The sequence below is a fragment of the Capricornis sumatraensis genome, chromosome 3 (genome assembly GCF_032405125.1).
Source record: "Capricornis sumatraensis isolate serow.1 chromosome 3, serow.2, whole genome shotgun sequence".
NCBI lineage: Eukaryota > Metazoa > Chordata > Mammalia > Artiodactyla > Bovidae > Capricornis > Capricornis sumatraensis.
The window spans coordinates 11,311,343-11,327,349 of NC_091071.1; the positions used below are offsets into that span (position 1 = coordinate 11,311,343).

The 16,007-nt window shown below is 40.0% G+C and overlaps 1 protein-coding gene across 2 annotated transcripts in view; it reads left to right on the forward strand.

Moving 5' to 3' along the window:
- The window catches only part of AUTS2 (activator of transcription and developmental regulator AUTS2), a 1,210,906-nt gene that overhangs the window by 104,335 nt on the left and 1,090,564 nt on the right, over positions 1 to 16,007 (forward strand). The gene's annotated exons all lie outside the window — the stretch shown is intronic.

Below are 16,007 nucleotides of genomic sequence, written 5' to 3' on the forward strand. Positions count from 1 at the left end.
TTTTATTGACTGTTTTGGACTGTTCTTTGCTTCTCAGCACCAGAATAGCATAGTGACTGAGACCATGGGACAAAAGCGTCATTTAGTGTACACGTAGAAATCAATATTTAAAAAATGAGGTTGAGCTTTTCTTGTGTATTTTGTTTTGAAATCCATTTAATACACATGGAGAAAAATGGACCTCCCAGTGGCTCAGCGGTAAAGAATCTGCCTGCAGTGCAGAAGAATCGCAAGAGTAGCAGGTTTGAACCCTGGGTTGGGAAGATCCCCTGGAGGAGGGCATGGCAATACTGGCAATACTCCAGTATTCTTGCCTGGAGAATCCCATGGACAGAGGAGCCTGGCGAGCTATAGTCCATGGAGTCACAAAGAGTTGAACACAACTGAAGTGCACTATCTGTGTCTGTAGTTTGTGTGGTTCCATCTCTTTGCCTTGCCTGTTTGTGCCCTTCACACACACCCCCAGCACCCCTCCCATGCAGTTTTTAACATGAAAATGATAGTTTAAGAATGAGCTTAGCATTTAGAACTGGGCAGGAGGAATGCTTCACAGAATGTTAGAATCAGAGAAAAAGAAAAGGGCAAGTGTTCTGTAATTACTGTTTGGTTTTGAGGAATAGTGGAAAGATTGATCCTGTTTTAAATGTACTTCTTTCCAGTGTTTAAAAGGAATCCTCTCTTAAATATACTTCTTTCTAGAGTTCCTTTAAGGTCTTCATTAATAATTTAAATTACTTTGTTTATTGTGCAGAGAAATTAGAATTACTAGAGATACATTTTTTTTTCCCCTTGGGAAAAATACATTTATGGTTTTTGGGACATTAAGTCTATACTAGTATAGAATAAACTTGAGTCTTGTGAGTCTAAGGACATTTGCTTTAATCCATTTATACTAGCACTTCTGTGCTGCTTTTGTAGTTTTACCCTAACTTATTTCTAGCCTTGTAAAAACAGAGGGAAAAACACCTAGATTATTAGTTTGGTTTCTATCTTTGAGTTCTACACTGTTTCCTGTGTACAGAACAAAATAAAACCTGTGTTTGCTGACATCCTTCAAGAGATGATTATTGGTTCTGAGGAAATGACTGTCTCTAAAGCATACATTGGTATGCATTATGCGTGGTGTTTTATAGTTAAAATATAACATAATCATCATGAAATGATACACACAAAGTGAGTTGTGATAATAAGATGAGATTGACTTTTAAAAATAAACAGTGGAACTTCTGAGCAGTCTACCTTACAGATCTAATCAGTCAGGCTTCACCTGTACTTCAGTTTTCTGCATAAAATCATATTTAGCTTCCCAGTTCAGGATAATGCCTGTCCTTTGTGTGTCCATAGTATTCCACATCTCCATCTTTATGGTACTTCCACAGTTATGTATTTGTCTGATTCCTCCACTTAAGTATAAACTATTAGACCATGAGCAGATATTATGCTTCTTACTTTTCATTTTACTTTTCCCTTTTGAATTCTTGAGAAGACATTGAGATGTAATTGATAATACAGTAAATTTCACATATAAGTATATTACAGTTTTGACCTAGTGCCATGCATGAAGCAAGAGACTTCATTACTGATATCCGCAAAAATGATTAAGAGCGGCAATTAGAATTTGGAGCAGTGTACACCGCCACGATAACTGAAATCAGAGACGTTGGAGTAATGGTTAAACTCCATCCAAATATGACTGCAGTACTGCTTCACAACACACAGCTTGATCAATGAAAGATTAAACATCCCAGTGCTTTAGGATTAGAAGTTGGACAAGAAATTCAGGTGAAATACTTTGGACATGATCGAGCTGATGGAAGAATGAGGCTTTCTCGTAAAGTGCTCCGGTCTCCAGCTACAGCTGCTGTCAAAACTTTAAATGACAGTAGTAGCATTATAATGGGAGAATCTGTTTCACAGTCATCATATAATTCTTACCAGTGATTTTTTTTTATTTTAAGAATTCTAGAGTGATATTCTATATTCTGTAGGGCAAAATTTCAGTAGCATCTTCCAACGTGTAGATTTATATATAATATAAATGCATTCTAATGATTTGTATGAAAATACTTTACATGTTCCAGTTTTAAAATTCCAAGTTACCTGTATTATTTACATTATAAATCAATACATATTTAATATTAAAAGTAAATCATTTATACATATAAGACTCCCAACTGCTAATAATTTGGAACAATAAAACTAGTTCTTAACCTCTAAAGACCAATGGAGAAGGAAATGGCAACCCACTCCAGTATTCTTGCCTAGAGAATCCTGTGGAAAGAGGAGCCTGGTGGGCTGCTGTCCATGGGGTTGCATAGAGTTGGACACAACTTAAGTGACTTAGCATGCATGCATACAACCATTTCATGCTTAGGGAAATGAACATATTTACCAACCCCCAAAGCTTTCCTATGCTGCCTTCATAATTCTTTTCTGCTTCTCCTCTCCATTCCCTGTCCTGAGGCAGCCACTAATCTTTCTATCACTATAGATTAATTGGCATTTCCAATAATTTTACATAAATGGAATCTCACACAGTATGTATTCTTTTCTTTAGTTTTTTTTTTGTTTGTTTGTTTGTTTTGTTTTGTTACTCAGTATAATCATTTTGGGCTTCCCAGGTGGCATGCTAGTGGTAAAGAACCTGCCTGCCAATGCAGGAGACACAAGAGTTGTGGTTTCAATCCCTAGGTCAGGAAGATTCTCTGGAAGAGGGCATGGCAACCCAGTCAAGCATTATTGCCTGGAGAATCCCATGGACAGAGGAGCCTGGCGGGCTGCGGTCCATAGAGTCGCAAAGAGTTGGACATGACTGAAGTGACTTAGCACAATAATTATTTTGTGATTTATTTACATAGTTCAGTCGCTCAGTCGTGTCCGACTCTTTGCGACCCCATAAATCGCAGCACGCCAGGCCTCCCTGTTCATCACCATCTCCCGGAGATCACTCAGACTCACATCCATTGAGTCCGTGATGCCATCCAGCCATCTCATCCTCGGTCGTCCCCTTCTCCTCCTGCCCCCAATCCCTCCCAGCATCAGAGTCTTTTCCAATGAGTCAAGTCTTCGCATGAGGTAGTGGGTATCAATAACTCCCTTTTTATTGCTGAAAACCATTTCATTGTTTGGATGTACCAAAGTTTGTGTATCCATTTATCTCTTTGGGGGCATTTGGGTTGTTTCTAGTTTTCTGCTGTTAAAAGGAAGCTGCTGTGAATATCAGCCTACCAATCTTTGTATGAGTATATGGTCTCATTTCTTTTAGGTAAATACTTAGGAATGGAATGCATCGGCCATATGGCACGTATATGTTTAAATTTTGTAGGAGCTGCCAGTTTTCTAAAATGTTTGTACCATGTTACATTCCCATCAGGATTATGTGAGTTCCAGTTCCTCTATATTCTTGCAACACTTGATATGGCCAATATATTAAAATTTTTAACCATTTTAAGAGGCATGTAGCAGAATCTCATTGTGGTTTAAGTTTGTATTTCCTTAATAACTAGCTGTGTGGACCATCTTTTCATGTGCTTGCCATTCATGTATATTCTTTTGTGAAGCGTGTGTTGAAATCTTTAGTTCACTTCTTGAAAACTGGATTGTTTTCTTTTTATTGACTTTGAGTTCTTTATGTATTCAGAATTCAAGTATTTTGTCAGATATATGATTTTTAAATATGTTCTTCCAGTCTGTGGTTTGCCTGTTCATTCACATTAACAATGTCTGTCTTTAGAACAGAATTTAAAATTTTGGCAAAGTGCAATTATCAGTTTGTTCTTTTGTAGATTATATTTCTGTTGTCATTGCTAAGAAATCTTTGCTTAATCCAGGGTCGTAAACATTGTCTTCTAGAAATTTTGTAGTGTTGGATTTTATTTACATTTAAGTCTGTGATTCATTTGGAGGAAATTTTAGTGTATGATGTGAAGTATAGATTGAAATTAATTTTTTATATGATACCCAATTGTAACGTCTTTTGTTTAAAAGATTGTCCCTTCTCCACTTAATCACCTTTGCACCTTTATAGAAAGTTAGTTGTCTATATATATGTGTGGATCTGTTTTATTCTGTATTCTGTCTGTTAGATTTGTATGTCTCTCCCTTCTCCAATATCACACTATCTTGATGACTGTAGCTTTATATTAATATCTAATAGTATTAATTTTCCAACTTTATTCTTTTTCAGCCATCGACTATTGGTTCCTTTGCTTTTCTATATAAATTTTAGAATAATTTAATCTGTAACTATAAAAATACTGTCCTGGGATTTTGATTGAAATTTCATTAAATCTACAGATCAATTTGGGGAGAATTTTTTACTGTGTTGAATTTTCTGTTATGTGATCACAGTATGTCTCCCATTTATTTTGATCTTTTATGAATTCTTTCCATCAACATGTAGTATTTAGCATACTTCCACGTGTATTTTATACTTACTGTTTCTTTAGGATTCTTTACCGTCTGAGCCACAAGGGAAGCCCACTTACTCTTTCTACATAGCCTAATTCAAAAGGTTTAGAGGCTTTGGTGCTGTTCCTGAGACATATTTATATTATATCTATTAATAATCTCAGTTGTGTTAGTTTTCACCATTGCCTTAGTTTTTCTGAAGAAGACAAATTTCATTTGGAGTCAAGCCACAGGAGGTCATTGACTACCTAGGTAGCTCTGCTTAGATTGAACATTAGTGAAAGACTTTAAAGCAATTGGTGTAACCCATTCTTAGGCTCATACAATTTTTTTTCTTGAGGCAGAAGCAAAACTGCTTTCAGAAGTGTTTAAAGTAATTGTAATCCAACTGTGTTTAAAAGAATAAATGGCTGAAGAGCTAAGTACTTTTTATGCTGTGTAGGTAGCAGCCCAGAGGACATTGGTGACTCTTGAAGCACTATCAATGTTTCTTATCCAGAAAGCAATGAAGGACATATTTTAGATTAGGAAGCAGATAATTCATAGGCCAGTGAAGTGCCGTGTTCCAGTGGAAGGATTCCTTAGAGGTCATTAGTTCAAAGAAAGGGAAGACAAAGCCTGAGACTTGTTGTCGTTGGAGGATCATACTATATACTCTCAGTGAATTCTTCCTGAAAGCCAGTCTGTTTCCATCAAAACCTACAGATACATAGCCCTTCCCACTCAGTAGATTATGTTTGATCAGGTTGGGCAGTCAGAGTGGAGAGATGGGAATTGGGGTTGGGTTGTTAGAGTCAGGGTGGTCATTGATCAGAGATGATGGTGTGACCAAGGCTCATGATGAGAACTTCCCATGAGGGGAAACTGGGCGTGATGATCACTTACATAAACTGGTGGAGTTAACTTCCTGCCAGGCACTATCCTAAGTGATTTATGTATGTGAGCTCATTTAATCTTAACGGCCTTGTGAGGTGTAGTTACTGTAATTATTCCATTTTATGAGTGAACGAAATGAGGCACGGAGGGATCAGCAGTTTTTCTAGCAAGTGTTAGAGGTGGGAGAGGATCCCGGGGATCTGACTCTAGACTATACACTCTGAACCTCTGCATGGCCTGACAGGCTGCCCAAGAACGTGTCTATTTTGAGAGCCCATAGGGAAATAACCCCCTCTGCCAGTCTTAGGGAACTTGAGTTTCATGTTTGTTTGTTTAAGTTTTAAGACAAGAGAGACTTCTGTCAGTGGTAAGATTTAGACTTTTCACTTCCAAAATTCTAAATTGAAAATTCTCTAGAACATATAGGTTTTCTAATATTAAGTATATATGTGATTGTAAATGTTTCTTTTGTTCAGAATGTCCCTTCTCTTCCATAACTGCATATAATCTATTTTAAATGTTTGTATCCCAAGTTTTTTTTCCCCTCTCTCCAAAGAAGACAGAGTCAGGCTTATGTCAAAATGCAGTTGACGGTGGCTTAGACTAGGAATGTAACAAGAGACTGCACAGCTCTGTATGCAGTTGACTCTTGAACAGTGTGGGGTTAGGGGCACTGACCTGACCCATATGTAACTTATAGCTGACTGTCTTTATCTGTGGTTCTTCCACATCCACAGTTCTGCCTCCACGGGTTCAACCAACTGGGGATTGTGCAGTATACTGTAGTATTTACTATAGAAAAGACTCCACATTTAAGTGTAGACTCGCACTGTTCGAAGCAGTGTTCAGGGGTCAGCTGTGCTTATATGGGGCCAGGTATAAGCACTTTTAAAGAATCCCAGCCACTAATAGAACCAAGCACAGTATTGGCAAGCAGAGGCTGTGCAGCAGCTGCCTGCCTCCAGGCAGTGGGGCACTCCTGGGTGACACTGGCCGCCTGCCCCTTGTGTGTAGGCACTAGAGAACAGGAAAGCCACCCCGATAACTCTGTGGTTGTGGCCTCATGTGGAAACTTCACAGCATTTCAGCTGCTTGCTCCTTGGTAGGAACAGCACCGTGAGTTTAACTTGTAGGGAAAATGAGGACAGGAAAGTTGGACAGCGTTTTCCACTTGGTGGAGAATGGAGACCAGGGGATGGAAGGGAGCAGAATAAAAGTAGGAAGTGATGATTTTTAGGTATTTGTTTGACGGTTTTCTATTGTTGAAGGAGCCATACCCACGGTAGTAACATTTCTGCTTGGGAGTGGGGTGGAAGTAGGTCTTTTGGAATGTAATCTGAAGCTGTTCCTTCTTGAAGGAGGGAGCACAGATGATTGTTTGGAAAGGCTGTTTCTCAGATGTGCCCACATGTGCAGTGTCCCAGTTTTTGCTAACTACAGAAGCTAAACAGAGGGCGGTTGGAAAGAGTTCATCCACTTTTTGAATTCTTGGGTGAGATTGTTAAATGATAGTCATGCACTGGCTAAAACGAGAGTCTTTTTGTACCTGGCAGCAAAGGGGGCCAAAAATGGTATTTGAACTTTGGCTCTTCAATTTAAGTCACTAAAATTTTATTGAATGTGCCAGGTACGTGACATGAACATGAGGTATGGAACCTAAAGGCTAATTGTTAAAGCAGTTTATATCGGTCTGGATAGACCTCCACTTGCCATATAGATTTCTGTACTTCTCATAAAAGACAAAGATTATCATTGATGAACGGTATTAGAGTCTATTGTTTAAAACTATTCAGCAAATATTACCCATTCTTACTGAGAAAGTATGGGTGTTTTACGATCTTTGGTGGGTCTGTTAGTTTTCTGTGTGCTGCTGTAACAAAATCACCATGCAGTTGGTGACTTAAAACAACACAGGTTTATTATCTTCAGTTTTGTAGGTTAAAAGTCCAGCAGGAGTATCTCTGGGCCTAACGTCAAGGTGTCAGCAGGACTGCATTCCTTCTGGCGGCTCCAGGGGAGGTTCTTTTTGCCTGCTCCTTTCCAGCTGCTAGCACTTTCTCACATTCCTTGGCCTGTGGTCCTGCCTTTGTTTCAGAGCCAGCAGTAGCAGGCCAGGTCCTTTTCATGACACCATCTCTGTTTCCTGCTTGCAGTCACCCCTTCCTCTTCCTCTGAGATTACATTAGCCCCACCTGGACAAATCAGGGTGATCCCTTGAAGATGAGCTGATCAGCATCCTTAATTTTATTTACAACCTTAATTCCCCTTTGGCATATAATATATTCAGAGGTTCCAGGAATTAGGACCTTGAGCATCTTTCGGGAGCCGTTATTCTACCCTCCACAGTTGTTGTTAGTCGTGTCTGACTCTTTGTAGCCCCAGGGACTGTAACCCACCAGGCTCCTCTGTCCATGGAATTCTCCAGGCAAGAATACTGGAGTGGGTTGCCGTTCTCTTCTCCAGGGGAATCTTCCTGACCCAGGAAATGAACCCAGGTTTCCAGCGTTGTAAGCAGATTTTTTACTGTCTGAGCTACCAGGAAGCCCCTCCACAGTAGGAAAGACTTTTTTTGAAATTTTTTGCTCATTTCCCTATCAAATGAAATTATTTAAAGCCCTCCCCCTCTCTCCTGTATAATGAATTGTTTCCTGTGAGTATGTGCTTTGTATGTGAGTGGTGGAAGGCTTGTCACTCATTACTTTAAAACCTCAGTCCTCTTCATTGTGATAAAACCCCAGTCACCTAAACCTTTGACAGTTTCATAGAATCTCAGTGTTGGAAGGAAGCTAGAGATGGTTGTAGCCAGGCTGGCCTGCAGATGCCTACAGACACATTATTACATCTCTTCCAACTGGCTGTTGCACCTTTGCTGACATGGAATGTGCCTGCCTTGGGAGATCATATCTTCTTTGAACAGCTCCATTTTTTTCTGTTAGAAAATTCCTGCTTTATATTGAGAGGAAGTCCCTCTATTTGCAGGTTTCTATTGGTTCTTTCTTATTTTACTCTCTGGGGTCATATTGAATAAATGTAATTTCCTCTTTCACACTTGAAGCCCTTGAGAATTTTTTTTAAAGACAGCTATCACATCCCCCAAGTATTCAAATTGAAAAAAAAAAAATCTTGATTTCTTCAGTTGGGTCTCATATGAAACTATCTTGAGACTCCTTTCCATCCTGGTACCTCTCCTGAGTATGATGCAACACGAAGAAGGGGAGATTGAAGGATGATTTAATAGGAGCATTTAAATGCTGGGGGAATTGTTACATAGAGGAGGCTGGTAATATCTCTGCCATCACCACGGAAACAAGAAATCACAGGCTTACATTGTGGCTAAAGAGATTTAGGTGTCAGGAAACCTGTCTTAACCTCATGGATTGAGATAGTACAATGGACTGCCATGGGAAGTTGAGGGATCTTTTGCCCTAGAAATGTATAAGACAAGCCTTTAACCTCACGATTCATTTATTTCATATAAGAGACTTTGCTTTTAGTGAAATGTTCTGCTTAAAGAACATTCTTGTCACTGCTTGTCATCCATGCCTGATGCCTGGATTTCCCTCTTGTGTTGGCTCATTGGATGTAAGGCATCATCATGACTGCTGTTAATCACAGGGGGAAGGAATATGGTTCAGGGTTTTATGAAGGAAGGGAAACAGTGGCGTAGCTCAGGATAATTAATAGCAAGTGGAGTGACAGTTTGATTCCCTGGTAGGGACCCTGGCATTGTTAAAGGAAAAAATCACTTTATTCTTTCATAGAGAGAGGCAGCTGTAATTCTGGTTGGATGGAATCCAATTAAAAGGAACTGACATGCAAATTGATGATCAGACAGTGTGAGCATAGAAAAAGTCCAAGAAGAGTTCTGTAAGAAGTGGCAGAGAACAGTGTAAGTAATTTGGCATGGTAATGTGAGTAAGAAAAATGGAAACATATGGGTTGGCTACCTGAACAATTATAAGTCTGGAATCTCAGCCAGGAGAGAGCAGGAGGCTACTTGGTTTGATGGGTTTATAGCTACTAAACTTTTAGACATCTTCATGTTGAAACATGCATTTTAGGAATTATATATAGCCTTTCACAATAGAATGATTATAAATCAGCCCGAACTGGTAGAGGTTAAATATAATATTCCCAAGAATATATGATGGGAGACCAAGCTTGGCTCTTGGAAAGATCTCATTGTACACATATACTTCACCTGACCTGATGATGTATACTTAAGATTTGTGTGAAAATTGACTCCTAAATTTAGGATGAAATAGAGCTTGCCATTTATAGTAATGATATTATGAATCATTTTCGAAAGTGAAAAATCCATTTATAACCAAAGTCATGCCCAGTTTATCCTTTGAGTAAATTCATAAGTCCATATGTTAGGTTTGCTTAAACAAAGGTACTTTTCTTTGAAATGAAGTAATTGTAGAGACATGTAGCAGTTAAGCTATGGAGTAACAGAGGGGAAAAAATGGGCAGAATTTTGTAAGAAGTCAGATATATTGCTTTTTAGGAAGGAAAATTCTGCTTAGGAAGTCAGATAGCCTCTGCTGTTATTACGGGAGAAGGAGAAGGCTGCCCCGTGTATTACAGGGAGATTTATTAGGATCTTTTGGGAACTGCAGCAGAAAAGGCTATGAAATGTTTTGAAGAATGTGAAAGTAAGACCACAGCATTTTCTAGACTTAATTCAGAAGAAACCCAAAGAAGGTGAAATGGAGTTCAACCTGAGGAAGCTGTTTAAGATTGAGGAGCTAAGACTTTACCAGCCGCAGCGAGAGGGGACCAGTGTGTTGTGGGCAGTGTTTGCAGTCAGCGGGAGAGCATCCAGTTGTCACAGTGGATGGCAGCAGGGACCATGCCCAAATGAGATTCAGAATGACCATGTGTGAGTAGTGTGCTGCATTGGTGCCAGCTCCAGGCGATTTTGCCCCCCCCCCCCCCCCCCCCCGAAGCCACTCTGTTCGGGTTCTCCTGCCGCTGTCCACTCTGCCCAGGGCTGCCACATTTACTTTCCACTCTGCCCCAGATGGTCCTACCCTCAAGAGTCCTTCCCTCACTTGATTGAATTTTCTGATAGAACCTTCCTTATCAGGGAGACTTTCCCTAATAATCTAAAGCAAGCACTCTTCCCTTTTTCTGCTGTACCTTTGTTTACAGCACTCGTGCTCGAGGTAGAAAACAGAAATATTTTTCTCTTTTCTCTCTAGTAGAATTAAGTTCCATGGAAGATCAGACCCAGTTTGTTTTGCTTACTGTGTTCCCAGCTCCTAATCCATACACATTTGTGGAGTGGATTTTTAGGGAGTCTCTGTGATAATATCTTGGAATGAGAAGGGAAATCAGTTGCTCTCCTGTATTACAATATATTACATAGTTATAATTCTGACGACCTCAGCAGAGAGTGCTGTGAGCTTTGAGAAATAAGTTGGGAATAGTCATCACAGAGAGCTTCCCAGGTGTATCAGTGGTATAGAATCCTCGTGCCAAGCAGGAGACACGGGTTCTTAAGGAAGGTCCCCTGAAGAAGGAAATGGCAACCAACTCCACTATTCTTGCCTGGGAAATAATCCGTGGACAGAGGAGCCTGGTGGGCTACAGTTCATGGGGTCACAGAGTCAGACAGGACTTAGAGACTAAACAATTCATCACAAGACTGGAGCTGAAGTGGTTCTGTTTTGGTGGTCAAGACTAGGAAGAATATTGTAGACTGACAAAAGAGGGTAAATGTTGTTGCAAAGATTTTTTTTTTTTTTTTTGAATTACAAGTATTTATTGCTTATAAAGAGACGTCCAAATGTATTGATATATTTTTAAAATAAGCCATAAGATTTCAAAATAGATACTCGGGAGGACCAGAATTAGAACAGAGTATCTGGTATATAATATGTGAGTATGCTATTTGTGTTGGAAAAGGAAATGGCAACCCACTCCAGTATTCTTTTTTTTTTTTTTTTTTAGATTTTTTTTTGTTCTTTTTTTTTTTTTTTTTAATTTTAAAATCTTTAATTCTTACATGTGTTCCCAAACATGGACCCCCCTCCCACCTCCCTCCCCATAACATCTCTGTGGGTCATCCCCATGCACCAGCCCCAAGCATGCTGTATCCTGCGTCAGACATAGACTGGCGATTCAATTCTTACATGATAGTATACATGATAGAATGCCATTCTCCCAAATCATCCCACCCTCTCCCTCTCCCTCTGAGTCCAAAAGTCCGTTATACACCGCTGTGTCTTTTTTCCTGTCTTGCATACAGGGTCGTCATTGCCATCTTTCTAAATTCCATATATATGTGTTAGTATACTGTATTGGTGTTTTTCTTTCTGGCTTACTTCACTCTGTATAATCGGCTCCAGTTTCATCCATCTCATCAGAACTGATTCAAATGAATTCTTTTTAACGGCTGAGTAATACTCCATTGTGTACATGTACCACAGCTTTCTTATCCATTCATCTGCTGATGGACATCTAGGTTGTTTCCATGTCCTGGCTATTATAAACAGTGCTGCGATGAACATTGGGGTACATGTGTCTCTTTCAATTCTGGTTTCCTCGGTGTGTATGCCCAGCAGTGGGATTGCTGGGTCATAAGGTAGTTCTATTTGCAATTTTTTAAGGAATCTCCACACTGTTCTCCATAGTGGCTGTACTAGTTTGCATTCCCACCAACAGTGTAGGAGGGTTCCCTTTTCTCCACACCCTCTCCAGCATTTATTGCTTGCAGATTTTTGGATCGCAGCCATTCTGACTGGTGTGAAGTGGTACCTCATTGTGGTTTTGATTTGCATTTCTCTGATAATGAGTGATGTTGAGCATCTTTTCATGTGTTTGTTAGCCATCCGTATGTCTTCTTTGGAGAAATGTCTATTTAGTTCTTTGGCCCATTTTTTGATTGGGTCTTTTATTTTTCTGGAATTGAGCTGCATAAGTTGCTTGTATATTTTTGAGATTAGTTGTTTGTCAGTTGCTTCATTTGCTATTATTTTCTCCCATTCAGAAGGCTGTCTTTTCACCTTGCTTATATTTTCCTTTGTTGTGCAGAAGCTTTTGATTTTAATTAGATCCCATTTGTTTATTTTTGCTTTTATTTCCAGAATTCTGGGAGGTGGATCATAGAGGATCCTGCTGTGATTTATGTCTGAGAGTGTTTTGCCTATGTTTTCCTCTAGGAGTTTTATAGTTTCTGGTCTTACATTTAGATCTTTAATCCATTTTGAGTTTATTTTTGTGTGCGGTGTTAGAAAGTGATCTAGTTTCATTCTTTTACAAGTGGTTGACCAGTTTTCCCAGCACCACTTGTTAAAGAGATTGTCTTTACTCCATTGTATATTCTTGCCTCCTTTGTCAAAGATAAGGTGTCCATATGTATGTGGATTTATCAATGATCTTGATTTGACTGCTGGAGCACAGGTGCGTGGTGAAACCTGACACACAGGGTGGGAGGTATGGTTGGGAAAGACATTTGGTACATAAGTCAAAATCTGATTGGGGAAGTTGCTGAGTTTGAACTTTACCTTTTGGGGAGTGGTGAGCCCAAAACTCTAATCAATATCCGAATGATACTGTGAAGGAGGGATTAGAAGAGGGAAGAGTGGAGAGAGAGAGGATGTAGAGCAGGGGTAGATGTGTTTTCTAACCTTGGGATGCAGGAGAAAGTTTGGGACCTCCACATTGAAGGACAGAAGAATGAAAAGCAGTTTCTTTTGTTACTGGATGCATGATGATATACTGTATATAGGTAGTGGCTAAGGGTTGAAGATGAGTAGCTCTTGTTACTGTTTAGTATTTTCCATAGGGATAAAGCTGTGCCCTTGGGACAAAAGGAGAGGAAAAGGCCATTTTGGTTCATAGAATAGAAAACATTAACCGAGAACTCCCTTGGCAAGTGGGTAGGAATTCTTACTCTAGCTGATGTTTTAGCAGCTGCGTGGCCTTACACAGTTCATTTACCTGCACTTCTGTTTCTCTTTCGAGAATGGACTTTATTGATATGCTTACATTGTTGAAGTGCAGATCGAAGTATACTGTTGGGGAAATTTATGAATTCCTTTTATAAATACTGGATAAGGTTAGGAGTCCTTTCCTTTAATGGAAATAGATATGAGGAGAGTAGATCTTAAATACTCTTCCTCCACCAGCCCAGCAAACAAACAAATATGGGGAGAAATAGATCTGGAATTGCTTTTTTCCTGGAATGTGGTGTCAACAAAGTATCAGAGCCACTCACACCCTGAGAAAATATGACCATTTCTAAGAGGTGGCCTGCACAGTTTTTTTTTTTTTTAAGAGCAGACAGAATAGGAGCGACTTTTTGCTGCTTATAGTCTCTATGTCTCAACAGGTTCTGTGTCAGCAGTTGGTGAGAGCTACTGCAGAGCAGAAGCAAAAGGAGGATTTGATCATGTCGGATGTGCTCCTGGTGTTAACCTGCAGGTCACACCAGTTCTTGTTCCAAAGGGCTGTGTACCAGGCAATTGGACACTTAATCCTGAATTTTACCCCATCATTCACAGCAGCTCCTAGTAGGCGCATCCCCCCGCCCCCCGCCCCAGCACTTCAGCCTTGGTCATTTGGAGTAGTTGACTTGTGGTCTAATACAGAGTGTTGTATAGGCTGCATAGCTCCCTGAGATCTTTCAGGATATGTGGGATACTGTACATTTTAGAGTGCTTTCTTCACTTGGATAAGGAAGACGAAAGAAATGTTAAGGATTGCTTTGAAATAGGTCCATTTTGTAGAGTTTAAACTTGGGCAAAGGATAGAACGGCTTAGTGTCCAATATTAAGTAATGTTCCTAGAGTCCTAGAACTAGGTCCCAATTCCAGCTTTCTCACTTAGTACTTATGTCACCATGGGGAAAGTTACTTAGTTTCTGCATTTGTAAAATGGGGGATAGTAATAGCACCTTCTCTAGGGTGGTTGTGAGAAATATACAGTAAATACATGTAGATGCTTTCGCCCAAGGACCAGCTTGCAATACATGCTCTTTAAATGTTAGTTGATGTTATTCCTGGCTTTCTCTGAAGTCATTGGCAGTTTTAAGGCTTCACAAGAAAGGCTGGCAAAACCAAGGCTTTTCTGCTTGCTGTGTCAGAAAGTGACTTGGTGCTAGAAATGATTCAGTGGGTAGGGGGTGGACTGTAGGAAGCTTCAGTACCCCAGTCCACTGGCCTTGTATATGAAACAGCTCATTACACTCTAATGGTAGTTCAGTGAAAGGGATAAGGAGTCTCAGTCTGCCTCCTCAGGCAGCTGCAGAAGTCAAGCTGAGCTTCTCAGAATATCTGGGAATCACCTGGGAGGAGGGTAGATGGCTGCAGCACAGTGGTAGGGGATGGTGGTTGGGACCCAAGAGGAAACAACAGAATCAGTTGATCCTAGCAAGCAGGAGAGGGGTCTCCAGGGAATTTCCGAGTGTCAGTCAGCAAGGGAGATTGGTGATTGGTGATGATGGCGAAAAGAAATCTCTCAACTGGAGGAGTCAGACCACCTTGGACATCACCCCTGACCCGCCACCAATATTGTATGTTACATCCCCATGGGTGAATCCTGTTTCCTTGCTGACCATCAGTTTCTTTGCTGTAAAATGATTAGACGATTTCCTGACTCCTTTTCTACTGTAGACTCTGTGATTTCACCACTTCATGGCTTTTAAGAACTGTTAGAGGCAAGACTGTTGTAGAACACCCTGCTGTAGACTTTGGTCTGTGCAAATCTTTAGTTTTGTTTTTTCGTTATTTCAAAGAAGCTTCTGTTCAAAAGACCATGAAGCATTTCATCATTGGCCTTTGAGGGAGCTGTCTCTTTAATCTCTCACGTTTCCTTTTCTCCCCTACAAATGATATCCACAGGACTGCTGTTGTCTCCTGCTCTGGATCAGCACTTTTGCAGGGAAATGAAAACATTGCACTTTTAAAGGCGCAGAAAGCAAAAACTGTCACATCAGGATTCAAGGTTACAGGATTGGTTAGCTTTCTGGTTTGTTTTGCTGAGCTGAAGGAAAAACATTTGATTGAGCACTACTGCTTAGGGATAAATATTAATAACCGCAAAAATTCCCCAGTGGTAAATTTTTTACCCTCTTTACAAATAATTTCAAGTCATCATCTAGGACTGGGATTATTATTGTCAACCATATACAAATCTGAGAAATGTTGAGTAAGTGGATGAAGGATGTGGTTGGAGAGAAACAACTGGTGGGGGTAAATATCTAGAGAGGACATCTGTTCTGCTTTCTTGATGTGTACATTTTTATTTTATAACGTGTTCTTTTTAAAAAGATTTATTTACTTATTTAGGTTGTGCTGGGTCTTTGTTGCTGCACTCAGGCTTTCTATAGTTGCAGTGAGCAGAGGCTACTCTCTAGTGATGCTTGGGCTTCTTATTGTGGTGGCTTCTCTTGTTGCAGAGCACGGGCTATAGAGTGCAGGCTCAGTGGTTGTGGCGCACGGGTTTAGTTGCCCGAGTCGTCTGGAATCTTCCTGAACCCATGTACCCTGCATTGGCAAGCAGATCCCCAGTCACTAGACCACCAGAAAAGTCCTGTAACATTATTTTGAATTTTAATTTGTTACAGTTCAGATACGTAAGTATCTAGCAACTGCCTCCTTATAACATTAGTTGATAAAAATAGTATTAGAAAAAAGTTGTCAAAAGAAGTAGAATTTTTTTTTTTAAGATTTTAAGAACTGAAGTTCTTTTTTGACATCGGATCTTATTTG